The sequence below is a fragment of the Fukomys damarensis genome, unplaced genomic scaffold, assembly GCF_012274545.1.
Source record: "Fukomys damarensis isolate Sample0158 unplaced genomic scaffold, DMR_v1.0_HiC HiC_scaffold_28, whole genome shotgun sequence".
Classification (NCBI taxonomy): domain Eukaryota; kingdom Metazoa; phylum Chordata; class Mammalia; order Rodentia; family Bathyergidae; genus Fukomys; species Fukomys damarensis.
Window position 1 is genome coordinate 33,064,607 of NW_022900940.1, and position 12,071 is coordinate 33,076,677.

The 12,071-nt window shown below is 38.4% G+C and overlaps 1 protein-coding gene across 7 annotated transcripts in view; it reads left to right on the top strand.

Annotated features, from left to right (window-relative positions):
* The window catches only part of LOC104854315 (immunoglobulin-binding protein 1), a 563,742-nt gene that overhangs the window by 123,942 nt on the left and 427,729 nt on the right, over positions 1–12,071 (top strand). For all 7 annotated transcript variants that reach the window (XR_004514652.1, XR_004514655.1, XR_004514653.1 and 4 more), the window contains exon 3: positions 6,788–6,873. The gene's annotated coding sequence lies outside the window, so the exon portion shown is untranslated. The remainder of the gene's footprint in view (positions 1–6,787; positions 6,874–12,071) is intronic.

Sequence of the window (12,071 nt, forward strand, 5' to 3'; positions counted from 1 at the left end):
TATATATATATATATATATAATTGTTATCTCTTCCTCTTGGATTGTTCCCTTAAGAAGAAGAATGTAGTTTCTTTCTTTGTCTCTTTTGATCAGCCTTGGCTTGAAATTCACTTTGTCTGTAAATGGAATGGCTTCCCTTGCTTTTTTTCCAGTTCCTATTGCTTGGAGAATTGTTTTCTGTCCTTTACCTTTCAGTCTATGAATTTCTTTTTGAGTTAAATGTGTTTCTTGTATGCAAGATATTGTTGCATCTTGCTTCTTATCCATTCTGTCAGTCTGTTTTGAATGGTGAATTGAGACCATTCACACTGAGAGTTATAAGTGATATGTATTGACTTATCCTTGTTATATAATTTTCCTGTTGTTGGCGCTCTTTCTTTCCCCTCCATTTAATTTCTTGCCTTGCCTGGTAAATTCACTCTGTTGGGGCTCATAGATTCACTCTGTTGGGGCTCACTCTTCATTATCTCTTTGTAGGGTAACTTTCAGAACATTTTGGAGTGCTGGTTTGGTTCATGAATTTCTTCAGGTATTATTGGTCATGAAAGTATCTTATTTCTTCATCAATTTTGAAAGGTAGTTTTGTGGGCCATATAAATTTGGGTTGGAGGTCTTTTTGTTTTAAGGCTTAAAGTACTTCATTCCATGCTCTCCTTGACTTAAGGATTTGTTTTGAGAAGACAGATGTGATTTTCATGGGCTTTCCTTTATAGATTATTTGTTTCTTTTCTCTAACAGCTTTTAATATTCTATTCTTGTATTGAATTTCTGGAATTGTCTGTTATATGCCTTAGTGTATTTTTTTTTCTGATCATGGTTAATTGGAGTTCTATATGTCTCACTTGTATGTGTGTCAAATTCTTTTTCCACGCTTGGAAAGTTTTCTGCCATTACTTCTGTGAACATGTTTTTAAAAAAATGTCATTTGTGCTATCTTTCACTTTTTTATTGTCTCTGATCAATCTCATATTATTCTTCTTTGCCATCTAGCAGCTGTTGGATTGATTTTTTTGTGTTCTCTTGCTATTTTTAAGAAATTTTTCTTTTCACTATCACTACCACAAACCTGTCTTCTAGATCTCATATGTTGTCCTCACATTAGTTCATTCTGCTGCATATGCTTTTAATAGAATTTTTATCTCTTGTATATCTGTTTGTATCAGTTTGTATTTACTAGAGAAACAGATATAACACAAGATATACAAATATATATGAATTTACAAAATTGGCTTACAATGGCCACCCACAGAGTTGGATGAGAAAGAATTCAGAAGGGCTGTTTGCACACTGGAGATCAAGTTATTTAGTAAAAAGTCTGGAACCCACTGAAGTGTCCTGTGCAACTCTGAAGAGTCTATGCTGGAAGACTGAAGGATCTGTGCAGGATGCTGGAGTCTGTGTTGGAAGTCAGGAGATAACGTCTAAGGTGAAGATGAAGACTGGAGCTCCTCTGAAGAAACAGAAACAGATGAATCTTTCCTCATTTCCCATTTAAATCATCTAGACATCAAGCCGCCCTAGTGTAGGGCCTTCCACATCCTAAGGTGTGGAGTCGCTGAGCTGATTTAGTGAAGCCTCTTCTAACTAAATTTCTCAAATTGACACAATCAGCCAACCATCACAATCCATCCCTTGTCAACTTGGCAACCAGACACAGTTCTTTAAATCAGTCCCCGGATACAAAGATAAGCTCATAATTATATCTAACATGTTATAACTATCCTATGTACCAATGGAAACACACTAATTGCCTCCCCAGAATAGAAGGCAAGTTTTCTTTGGATGATGCTTACCCTTAACATTTCATAACTTGACCATTATAACAGGTTTAACAATCCTTAAGAAGCAGTATTAGGTCTATCAATATTATATTGTATTAGAACCATATTGGGAGAGAAATAGTATGATTATGATTCTTGGTTCTGTAGCTGATTACAAGTTCATAGAATTACTTTCTTTTACTACCCATTCTGTATTCCCTTGGCTTTTAGGAAGCATCTCAGCAGTTCTTGGTTCTTTCCCCAGTGGAGTGACTATCCCTGCATTCCTGAAGGCTCTTGACCATCTGTCATTCTGCCTGGATTAGGTTCTTGTAGTTTCCCATTTATTTTAATAACTGGGCATGGTAATACTAAGGGGCACCCTAAGGGATCACCTGCATTCCAAGTATATTCTTCCTTTCCTCCATTGTAGAGTAGTAGCCCAATTTTCCCTTGATAGTCTGGGTCAGTCACCCCTGACAACAAACACTGTGACTCCCCTTTTAACTTGTTTCCTCAGAGGAATGAAGTTTTAGCTTCCAGTTCATTGTTGTGCTTCCTGGTATAAGCCTTCCCCCTTCTGGAACTAAAACTTCTAAGCCAGTAGAACATAAGGTAGCAGGAACAGGAAGCAAAATTTTGCTAGTGGACCACTAGGAGTAATGGTAAATGGTACCAGTTCTACTTGCACCCTTTGATTCCATGACCCATGAATCCTGGCTATGGGAGACACAGTACCATATAGTGGATGCTGATTCAAAGCATATACAGCCTTTGAAGAACCTTGCACCATCCCTGAACACTATTGCCATCTAGCTGGCACTGTAGCTGTGTTTTCAAAAGACCATTCCACTTTCCTATCAATTCAGCTGCTTCTGGATGGTGAGCAACATGATAAGACCAGTGAATTTCATGAGCATGAGCCCATTGCCTCACTTCTTTGACTGTAAATGTGTTTCTTGGTCAGAGGCAGTGCTATGTGGAATTCTATGATAGTGGATAAGTCTTCTGTGAGAACATGGATGGTAGTTTTGGCAGAAGTATTTCATGCAGGAAAGGCAAATCTATATCCACAATATGTGTCTGTGCCAGTGAGAACAAAGTGCAGTTCCTTCCATGATGAAAATGATCATGACACAATCAATGAACCATTACAGTGTTGAATCTATTTCATGGATTCCTTTTCTTTTTTTCTCATGTTGGGCATTTATGGTTTCTACCATTTTGCTAAGCATCTCCATTTTTTAATCTGTATTTTCTCCAGATTCACTAGCCATGTTCTTCATGATAGTCATTATATCTTTAGTTATATGAACATTATTTCTAATTCATTTTTTTCTAGATCCTCATTTGTCTACTTTGTTACTTCTGATGTTATCATTTCAGAGAGTTCAGGTGGGTGGCTTTCGATTTGTCCCACCTCACTGACCCCTGTTTTTGCCTTGGGCAAGCTGGAAGTCTGGGGTTGCATCTTACTTCCATGTCTTCTGATTTTCTACTTTTTGTTTTTAGTTTAGTTTTTGCATTGATGTTTATAAATTGCTTATGGTAGGTGGCTTTATGCTAGTATTAAGAACACTTAGGAAATGGCTACTTCTCAGATGTCTTCTAGGTGTAGCTGGCTAATATTAAGAGCACTTAGGAAATAACAACTTCTCAGAGATGTCTTCTAGCCATAGCTGGCTTTTAGCTTTTGAGTTTGTTGCAAGATCCACCTCTTCAATGTATTTGGGATGAGAAGTTGCAGCCTGTTTTGCCTAGAAAATTTGGTTCTTTGACTGGCCTGTAGTATTGTTTATGACCCTCAGGCAATCTTGGATTGGCATATAAGGAAGAACAATTGATTAGAACAGCTATGTCACCTTTGCTAAAGTAGTACAATCAGTAATAACAATAGTGTCAAGAATAGACTAGAAAATAAACTGGTAACTATTAATTTGCTACCTTTAACCATATATGAATAGGATTTGTAGTTATATAACCAAATCTAAAACAAACTAGAAAATTGAAGGCAATGGTTATCCTCTCAATAGAGTGATTTTACCCTGGGGGGAAAATTTAAAAGGGATCAGGGGAAAAATAGAGAAATAGAAGAAAAAGGGATTAGAAGCAGGGCTGGAGGTCAAAGGAAGATTCTGTAAGCTGTGGGAAACTGGTGAAGGAGACAGGAGGGAAAGAAAGAGAAAGAAAAAGAAATAAGAACAGAATAAAACAACATAAAAAAACTAGAGATAATGTTCACACTCATATAAAAATAAGAATAATCAAGGAAAAAAAAAACAAGGAAAGGTAGAAAGAGAAAAAAAGTCCACTTTAGGGTATATCTCTGCTGTCACTTTTAGACAAAGGGGGCAGAGGCCAGATCCATGTTTGTTGACCCCAGCAAGTCTGCAGTACAATTATGGAGGGATGATGGATAATTCCTGTAAGTTTGTGATTTCACCTCCACTGAAGTTCAGGATGATCCTGGTTTCTGGCTGTGAGGCTGTGACCTGGGTTGTTCAGCCCACAATACTTCAGGTGCTTCTTGCGAGCTTGAACCTGCCTCCCATCATCCCAGAAGTCTCTCTCTCTCTCTCTCTCTCTCTCTCTCTCTCTGCTTTTTTTGAGACAGGATCTCATTATGTAATTCAGTCTGACCTTGAACTCACTAGAAGCCCAGGGGGCCTCAAACTTGTAGTGATTCTCTTCTTTAGCCTCTGAAGTGCTGGGATCAGAGGCATATGTCACCACACCCAATTTAAAATTTATATTCTTGGGCTGGGGATTTAGCTCAGTGGTTCTGCTGCCTGCCTTGCAACTAGAAGTTCCCAAGTTTGATCCTTGGTACCAAAAAAAAAAAAAAAAAAAAAAAAAATAAAAAAAGAATTACATTCATGTGTGTGTGTGTGTGTGTGTGTGTGTGTGTGAGAAATGATGAGATAGAGTTCAAGTGAGAGGGAGGAACATACTTTATTGGCTCAACAAGCTATAATAGGTAGCAGGTAATGTGTGACAGAAAGAAAGCACTAGAGAAAATTATAGTTCTTTACCCCAGATAGACCAAGATAGATGATCCCTGATGCTTTTCTTCAATATCTCTTTACTTTTCTTTTGTGGTACCAGGGATCAGACTCAGGACCTTGCCCTTGCCAAGCAGGTGCAGCACTGCTGAGCTACATCCCAGTCCCTCAATATCTTTCTTTAGTGATATCAAAGAATATATTTCCAATGCACAGTTTGCTGTGCTTCAAAGATTAGTACCTTCTCAAGAAGCGAGATAATCTAGAGTTACTAGAGTTAGAGGAACAAAAGTTGTTTACCTTCATGGAAGAGGCAGAATGTGATAATTGCTAATGGAATGCTTATCACCACAAGTATTCATTTGCACCAAACTTTGTGCTGGCTTCTCATATTGTTTAACATTGTGGTGTGAGTGTGGTGGATATAGCCTGTTCACTTCACAAGCCAGGTGTGGATGGGAATGGGGGTAGGGCAGAGAAAGAGGAATGGGCAGGGTCTCATATTTCCCTTCAAGGGTGTGCTTCCAATGCCCAGAAGACTGCCCCCCGCCGGTCCGACTCCTTAAAGTTTCTATCACCTTCCAATAGAGCCAAGCTGGAGGACTAAACTTCCACACATGTCTGTAGGGGATATTTCAGATGTATACCATACCCTTTGCTACTGCAGGCTTGGCTCTTTGCCCTAATGAAAAAACTATCCAATTCAGGTTCATCCAATTCATCCATCCATGCATTCACTGAAGCCATCCATTTAGCTGTCTATAAATTCATATTTATTATGTATCTTTGACATTTGATATGATAAACTGACTCAATGTGATATTTGTTATAATTTTTGAGCATAGGTATCAGCATCATCATTTGGGGGGACATCTACTTCATATTTTAATGGGAAAGCTAAGTCAGATGGAATAAGAGTGATCAAATATTAATTTACACAATTTCAGAAAACTAAAATTTTTTGTGTTAAAATATTTTTATCTATGAGTTCTTGATGAAATACCTTTCTCTGAAAAAAATACTTCTCAAGAAAGAATTATTCTTTTTTTTGATCATTCTTGATTTCATATCATGTTACAAAGATTAAGAGTTGGCATATCATTATAATATGTTAAAAGAGAAATATTCTTCCTGCATAATCTCAAATTTGTAATATTGTATAATGTAAAAATACTGGGTACAAATATATAAAAATTGTTTTGCTTCTCTAATAACCTCAATTTTCTATAATTAAAAAGCATTTATTTATTTATTTATTTTGAGACAGGGTCTCTCTATGTAGTTGAGACTGATCTGGAACTCACAGTGTAGCCCAGGCTGGTCTTGAACTCACAGTGATCCTCCTGCCTCAGCCTCAAGTGCTGGGATTACAGGTGTGCACCACCATGCCTGGCCAAAAAGCATTTATTTTTGATCAGGAGAGAAAATATGGTAGAGAAATAATCTTAAAGGTATAATGAACTTACCAATGTGAAAGCTTAAAGTGTTAATACATGATGTAATTATAAGTGCTGTTTTATTTAGCAAATTGCTGAAAATTAAAGCAAGGTAGTCCAGGGGAGATAAAATAGGTAATATTATCCTATTGTAGCCTTTCTAATATATTAAATCCCACAATTACCTATTAAGCATATTCTATACCTAAGACAATACGCTAGGACTTATCCTATTCAAATGAGAAAAAATAAATCAAAACGATGAATTTGGCTTTCAGGTAGGTTACTTGATCTGAATTAAACAGAGATTTATTAGAAGGTGTACTTTGACAAAAAACCTCAAGTTTGGAATATTAATGTCATGGCTTGTGTTTCGATGTCCCTCCTGAAGCCTCATGTGGTCATAGGTGGCTTTTTCCAGGGGTGGCCGGATCTAGAGTGTGTGACCCTGTAATTTATTCATAGTGCAGTGCTAGGCTCAGAGGTACTAGGATTAAGGGTATGAGGGCTACCTGTCCTCAGTAGTTTGGATAACGTAAAGGGAGCAGAGAGATGCCTTAGGTCCTTTTTGCTGTCTTCTGTGTGCAGTGAACTGTTTCTCCTTTGTGACGTCCTCTGCCATGTACCACTCTGCGTTGGAACCAGTCAGCGATGGACTGAAACCACTACAAACTGTAAGCTAAAAAAACTTTTTCTCATTTAACTTTGGGTGTTGGGTGTTTTGGCTCAGCAAGAAGAAAAGTAACTAAGAAAGAATTTATTACCAAGAGAAGTGGGGTCATTGCTGTGACTGTACCTGACCATGTGGTTTAGGAGCTTTTGGAGATGGCTTGTGGGGGAAGAGTTAGAAAAGGTTTGAAGAAGGAAAGGTTTGGAGATGCTGCCTAAAAGAGTAGAGCTGGAATGCCTTAGGCTGTACTTGATGGGAGAGTCTGTTCAGAGCTCAGAAGACCAGACTCTGGAGGTTTCTGCTAGGAAACTACATTGGTTTTTGGATTCCAGGTGATGTGTTTTATGGCTTGGCAGAAAGTTTTTTTCTGCACTTTGCTTGTGTCCAGAGACTGCCTGAGACTGAGATTAAGGGTGGAAGGCTAATTAATCTTGCAGAAGAAATTCAAGACAATCTAATGTTGGAGCAGTGGCATGGCTACTGTTGGGGGATTTAAGCCAGATCTATTTGAGAATCAAGAGCAAAGATGCCAGCAGAATGATTTAAAATGTTTTGGGTTTGGCCAGAAAGGAAGCTCCAGTAAAGCTGTGGACTGAAAACATAGAGCAAAGCAGATTTTGATTGCTGAGAAGGAGCAGGAGAATAGAAAAGATGCCTTGAAGGCAGGGATCCACCTTTGCAGCCTCAAAATTGCAAGAGTGAAAGTTTGCTTTGAGAAGTAGCCCCCAGAGCACCATGTTTCAGAATGGCATGTCCTAGGAAAGTTGTTCCTTGGGATTTGGTTCATAGGCACTTGATTGCTACAGCCAAGAGATAAGGAAGCCTGGCTACTACCCCAGCTGCTGGCAGACTTTGGCATCATCCACATGGTGCTGGTTTTAGGTGCATGCAGAATGCAAGAGTTGTGGGGTCAGGAAGGCTTCCACCCAAATTTTAGAAGAAGACCTATGAGGTTAGGCATTGTGTGAAGCTGTGAGTGTGAAGCTGAAGGTGCAGTGGAGATCCCAGAAGTGTGGAGAAGCCAGGAATGTGAATCATCTGAGGAAAACTGCAAAGAGGAAGCAGAGCAGGCCTCAGAAAGAAGCCATGGGGGCTATGAAGTGCTGTAGGGGCAGAGCCAGCCAATGCCTTTGGCATTCACAACTTGTCACAGATTTCCTGGGATGGTGGTACTATGGGGTTTACTGTTTTACCTGCTGGATTTTGGTTTCATTTTGTTCCTATTCTTTGCTATGCTTTTGTGTGTAACTTTTGGAATGCTAATATCTATCTTGCGCCATTGAATGTTGGAAGTGTTTAACTTCATTTTCATTTGTACAGCTAAGAGTTTTCCTTAAATTTCAGGGGAGACCTTGGACTTGGACTTTTCAGCAATGCTGAAACTGTTAGAATTTTGGCAACTATTAGAGATGGACTAAATGCCTTTTGTATAAATGTATGAGATAAGAAGTGATGTGATTTATTAATGCAGAGTAAGTAAATCAAATGAACTCACCTATCACTTCAAATATAATTTTTCTAGTAATATCATTTGAAAATTTATCCCAGCAATTAAAGATTTTATAATATATGTGATCATCATGTAATACATCTCAAAAAAAAAAACTTTGTTCCTTCATTTGGAGGTTTTGTACACCTTAGTCATTATTCCCTCATATCCCCCAGCTTCATATTCTATAACCACTATGGCTTTCTTTGCTTCTGTGAATTAGGTTTTTATATTCCATATATAGCAGAGAACATGAAATGTCTTTCTGAGCCTGTCTTACTTCACTTAACATAATGTTCTCCAGTTCCATCCACATTTTTTTTTTTTTTTTGCAAGTGTTAGGCTTCCTACTTTTTAAAGGCTGGATAGCCTTTCCATTATGAATTTGTACCACATCTCTTTACCCAGTTGTCTTTTGATGGATACTTAGATTGATTCCATAACTTCATGAGTGTGACTTTAGATGGTGCTGCAATAAACAAGAGATTGCAGATATCTCTTTGACAAACAGATTTCTAATCTTTGGGATTAAATATCGTAAAGTGAGATTACTGAATCAATGTGATAATTTAGTTTTTTTTGAGAACAGTTTATGTAGTTTTTTCTAATCACTGTACTAATTTATACTCCCACCAACACTGTGCACGTTTTACTAGAAACTTGTTTGATTAAGAGACACTAAAGGTAAAGGCACTACAGGTTTTCCAGACAAAGAAGAGGTTTTCTCATTGCTTTGGGGCTTGAGGGGTTCAGAACAGAGATGACTAAGGATATCATAAAAATGTCTGAATCCTCAGTAAAGTGGTTTTATGCAGACTTTTACCAGACTACATGAGATAATATAATATTATAATCTGAGAACTAACTTTTAAAAGGCAATTTAGGAAGTTTTTCAAAAGCAAATTAATTTTATCATATGTATTGATGACTTTGTGCTTATTTTTACATGCACTCTATCATTTGGATCTAGAAACATTTCTTGCTGATTCTATTATTGTCTTCAGTTTACAGACGAGGAAAGTGAAGCACAGAGAGGTTAGGTGATGGGCTCTAGTTACACAGCTGAATGATAGATACGAATCCAGGAACTCTGAGGGCCAAACTTGCCCTTACAATCTCTGCTTTTTACAAGTCAGTGAGTTTCACTTGTCACCTTCAATGCTCCCTCCTTAGTCCAGGCCTCTTGCCTGTGTATTACTGTAGTCTTGTAATGAGCCTTTCTGCCTCTGACTTCCCCCCTGTAGTCTATTCTCAAATTAGCAGCCAGAGTGATACTGATAAAGCTTAAGTCAGAACATGACAATCCTGAACTTGGAAACCGTCAAATCGTTTCCTGTTACTCAGAATACATGCTAAATTCTCACAAGGGCCCACTCAGTCGCCTCCCCTTCACAGCCCGATTCTTCTCCCTTCTTCACTCTGCCCTGGATGGAAGCCTGGTCCCTGACGTGTTCCTCACACGGACTTTTCTGAGCATCGTATTTCTGGTATTTCTGCTCGGAGTGCTCCTTCGTTCCCTTTGTATCTTTGTTCCAGACCGTTTTATTCAGCAAGCCCCCTATAGGCCATCTTATTTAAATTGAAAGTCATCTCCTCCATCATAGCTTTCTGTTTGACACTGTATAGCTTTGTTTTTCTCCAGAGCACTTATCAGCTTGCTTTACTGTTCCCTGTTTAGAATGTCACATACGTGATTCCAGCATTTTAACATTCTCTTTGTTCACCACTGTATTACCATTCCCCATCAAGGGAGCACGGGGCGAGAGGAAGACAGCTCGCGCTGCCTCGGCTGCTGGCGCCTGTCCTAGGGGAGCGGCTTCTGAAGGCTGTGATACTTAAAGTTATTGCTTGTTACCAGTCTCTCCTCATGATTTCTAGTAACTGCTTTCTTCTTTTACTACTGACTGATTTGCATCCCTCCAAAATTCACATGGTGAAGACTTAGTCCCCTTTGTTTTGCTATTTGGAGGTGAGGCCTTTGAGCAGTAAATAGGTTTAAATGAGGACACGAGGGTGGGACTTTCCAGATAGGATTAATGACTCTAGAAAAAGAGACACAAGAAAGCTTCCTTTTTCTTTCTGTCTCTGTCTCCCACCTTGCAATGAGAAGATGCAGTAAGCAGGCAGCCATCTGTAAGCCAAGAAGAAAACCCTCACCAGAACCATACCATGATTTCAGACTTCCAGACTTCAGAATTGCTACATGGCAATATTTTGTTACGGTAACCTGAGCTGACTAACATTGCTTTTGATGCCAAGGAATGGGGTGCTGCTGTAGCAAATAACTAAAGAGGAAGGAGCTTTGGACCTGGATAGTGGGTAGAGATGCTGGAAGAGTTTTGAGGTCCATCCTAGAAATATGGACATTAAGTGTGATTCTGGTGAAGTTTGAGACAGAAATGAAGAAATGAATGATCCATATTACAAAGTGGCAAAGAACTTGAGTGATTTATGACCTAGCATTTCATGGAAGGGAGGAATTCTGAGTGATGAAGTTAGATATTTAGCTGAGGAGATTTCAAAGCCAAGAGGAATTTGCTTTCTCCCGACTGCTTAGAGTAAAACACAAAAAGTGAGTGGAACTGAAAGGCAAAAAGAAACCAAGATGTGAAGATCTGAAACTTCCCCAGCCTGTGAGTATTGCCAAACCAAGAAAAGCTTCTTCTGAAGAGAACACTAAGGGAACAACTGAACAACAATTTGATGCAAAGATCGTGAGTGTGACTCATGGATTTAATTATTTACTTCAGCAGAGGCCAGGAATAAAGTTAAAATTATACTGGGCAAGACACTGCTGGTTTGAATGAAATAGGACAGAAAAAGTGGAGCAAGGTAAAGGAGCCCTGTCATTCTAAGCTGACAAATGTAGTTTTAAACCTTGGTTTAAGATGCTACATATCTGCTGTTTGGAAAAAGTCCTGAATTACTACTCTACCCTGTAGTTTCTTCCCTTCACCTTACTTATTACTTTATAATGGTTCCCTTCTTATAATATCCCAGCTTTAAAATGGCACCTTTTGCTTAGAGGCCCAATTGAGACAGAGTTCAACAAATATTTTTGAATTAAAGAAGCAATAATTAAGAGAACAGATTTTAGGGCACAGGTGGTCTTTCACAGATTTATAATAAAATCTACACATATCTACATATCTTTTGAATATGACTAGTAATTCTAACTCCTAAAGGAGTCAGTGAATATTCATATTTTACAGAATTTACAGTTTCAGTTTACTTCAATGGATTTAAATAGAAAATTCTAAGCTACTTGGCATATAAAAATTAGCTTTCTCATCCTTTATTTTATTTTTACTCCCAGATATCAAACTCAGGACCTTGCACTTGCAAGGCAGGCAGTGGAACCACTGAGCTGAATCCCTGACACTCATCCTTTATTCTTCTAAGTTTAAAAGAGCCTGGGATGTGTTTGCTTATTAATCCTAATGACTGGTGTATAGAAATGGTTTGAAAAGGTGGATATAGATATTGAACATGGTACCTGGGTATCATGTAAATGGTACCTGTAAATGGCTCAGATGTTATCCCTCTACTTTTACCTCCTAAAAAGTTTGCTTTGATTACACAGTTTAGAGATAGGCTATCTCTTCCTGACTTGGTGTCCTGTGAGATGACTGGTGAAGTGAGACAAGGACTTCCTTCAATAACTTGTGGGATGGGATCATGATATTATAAATTACAAATCTGTCAGTTTGTCT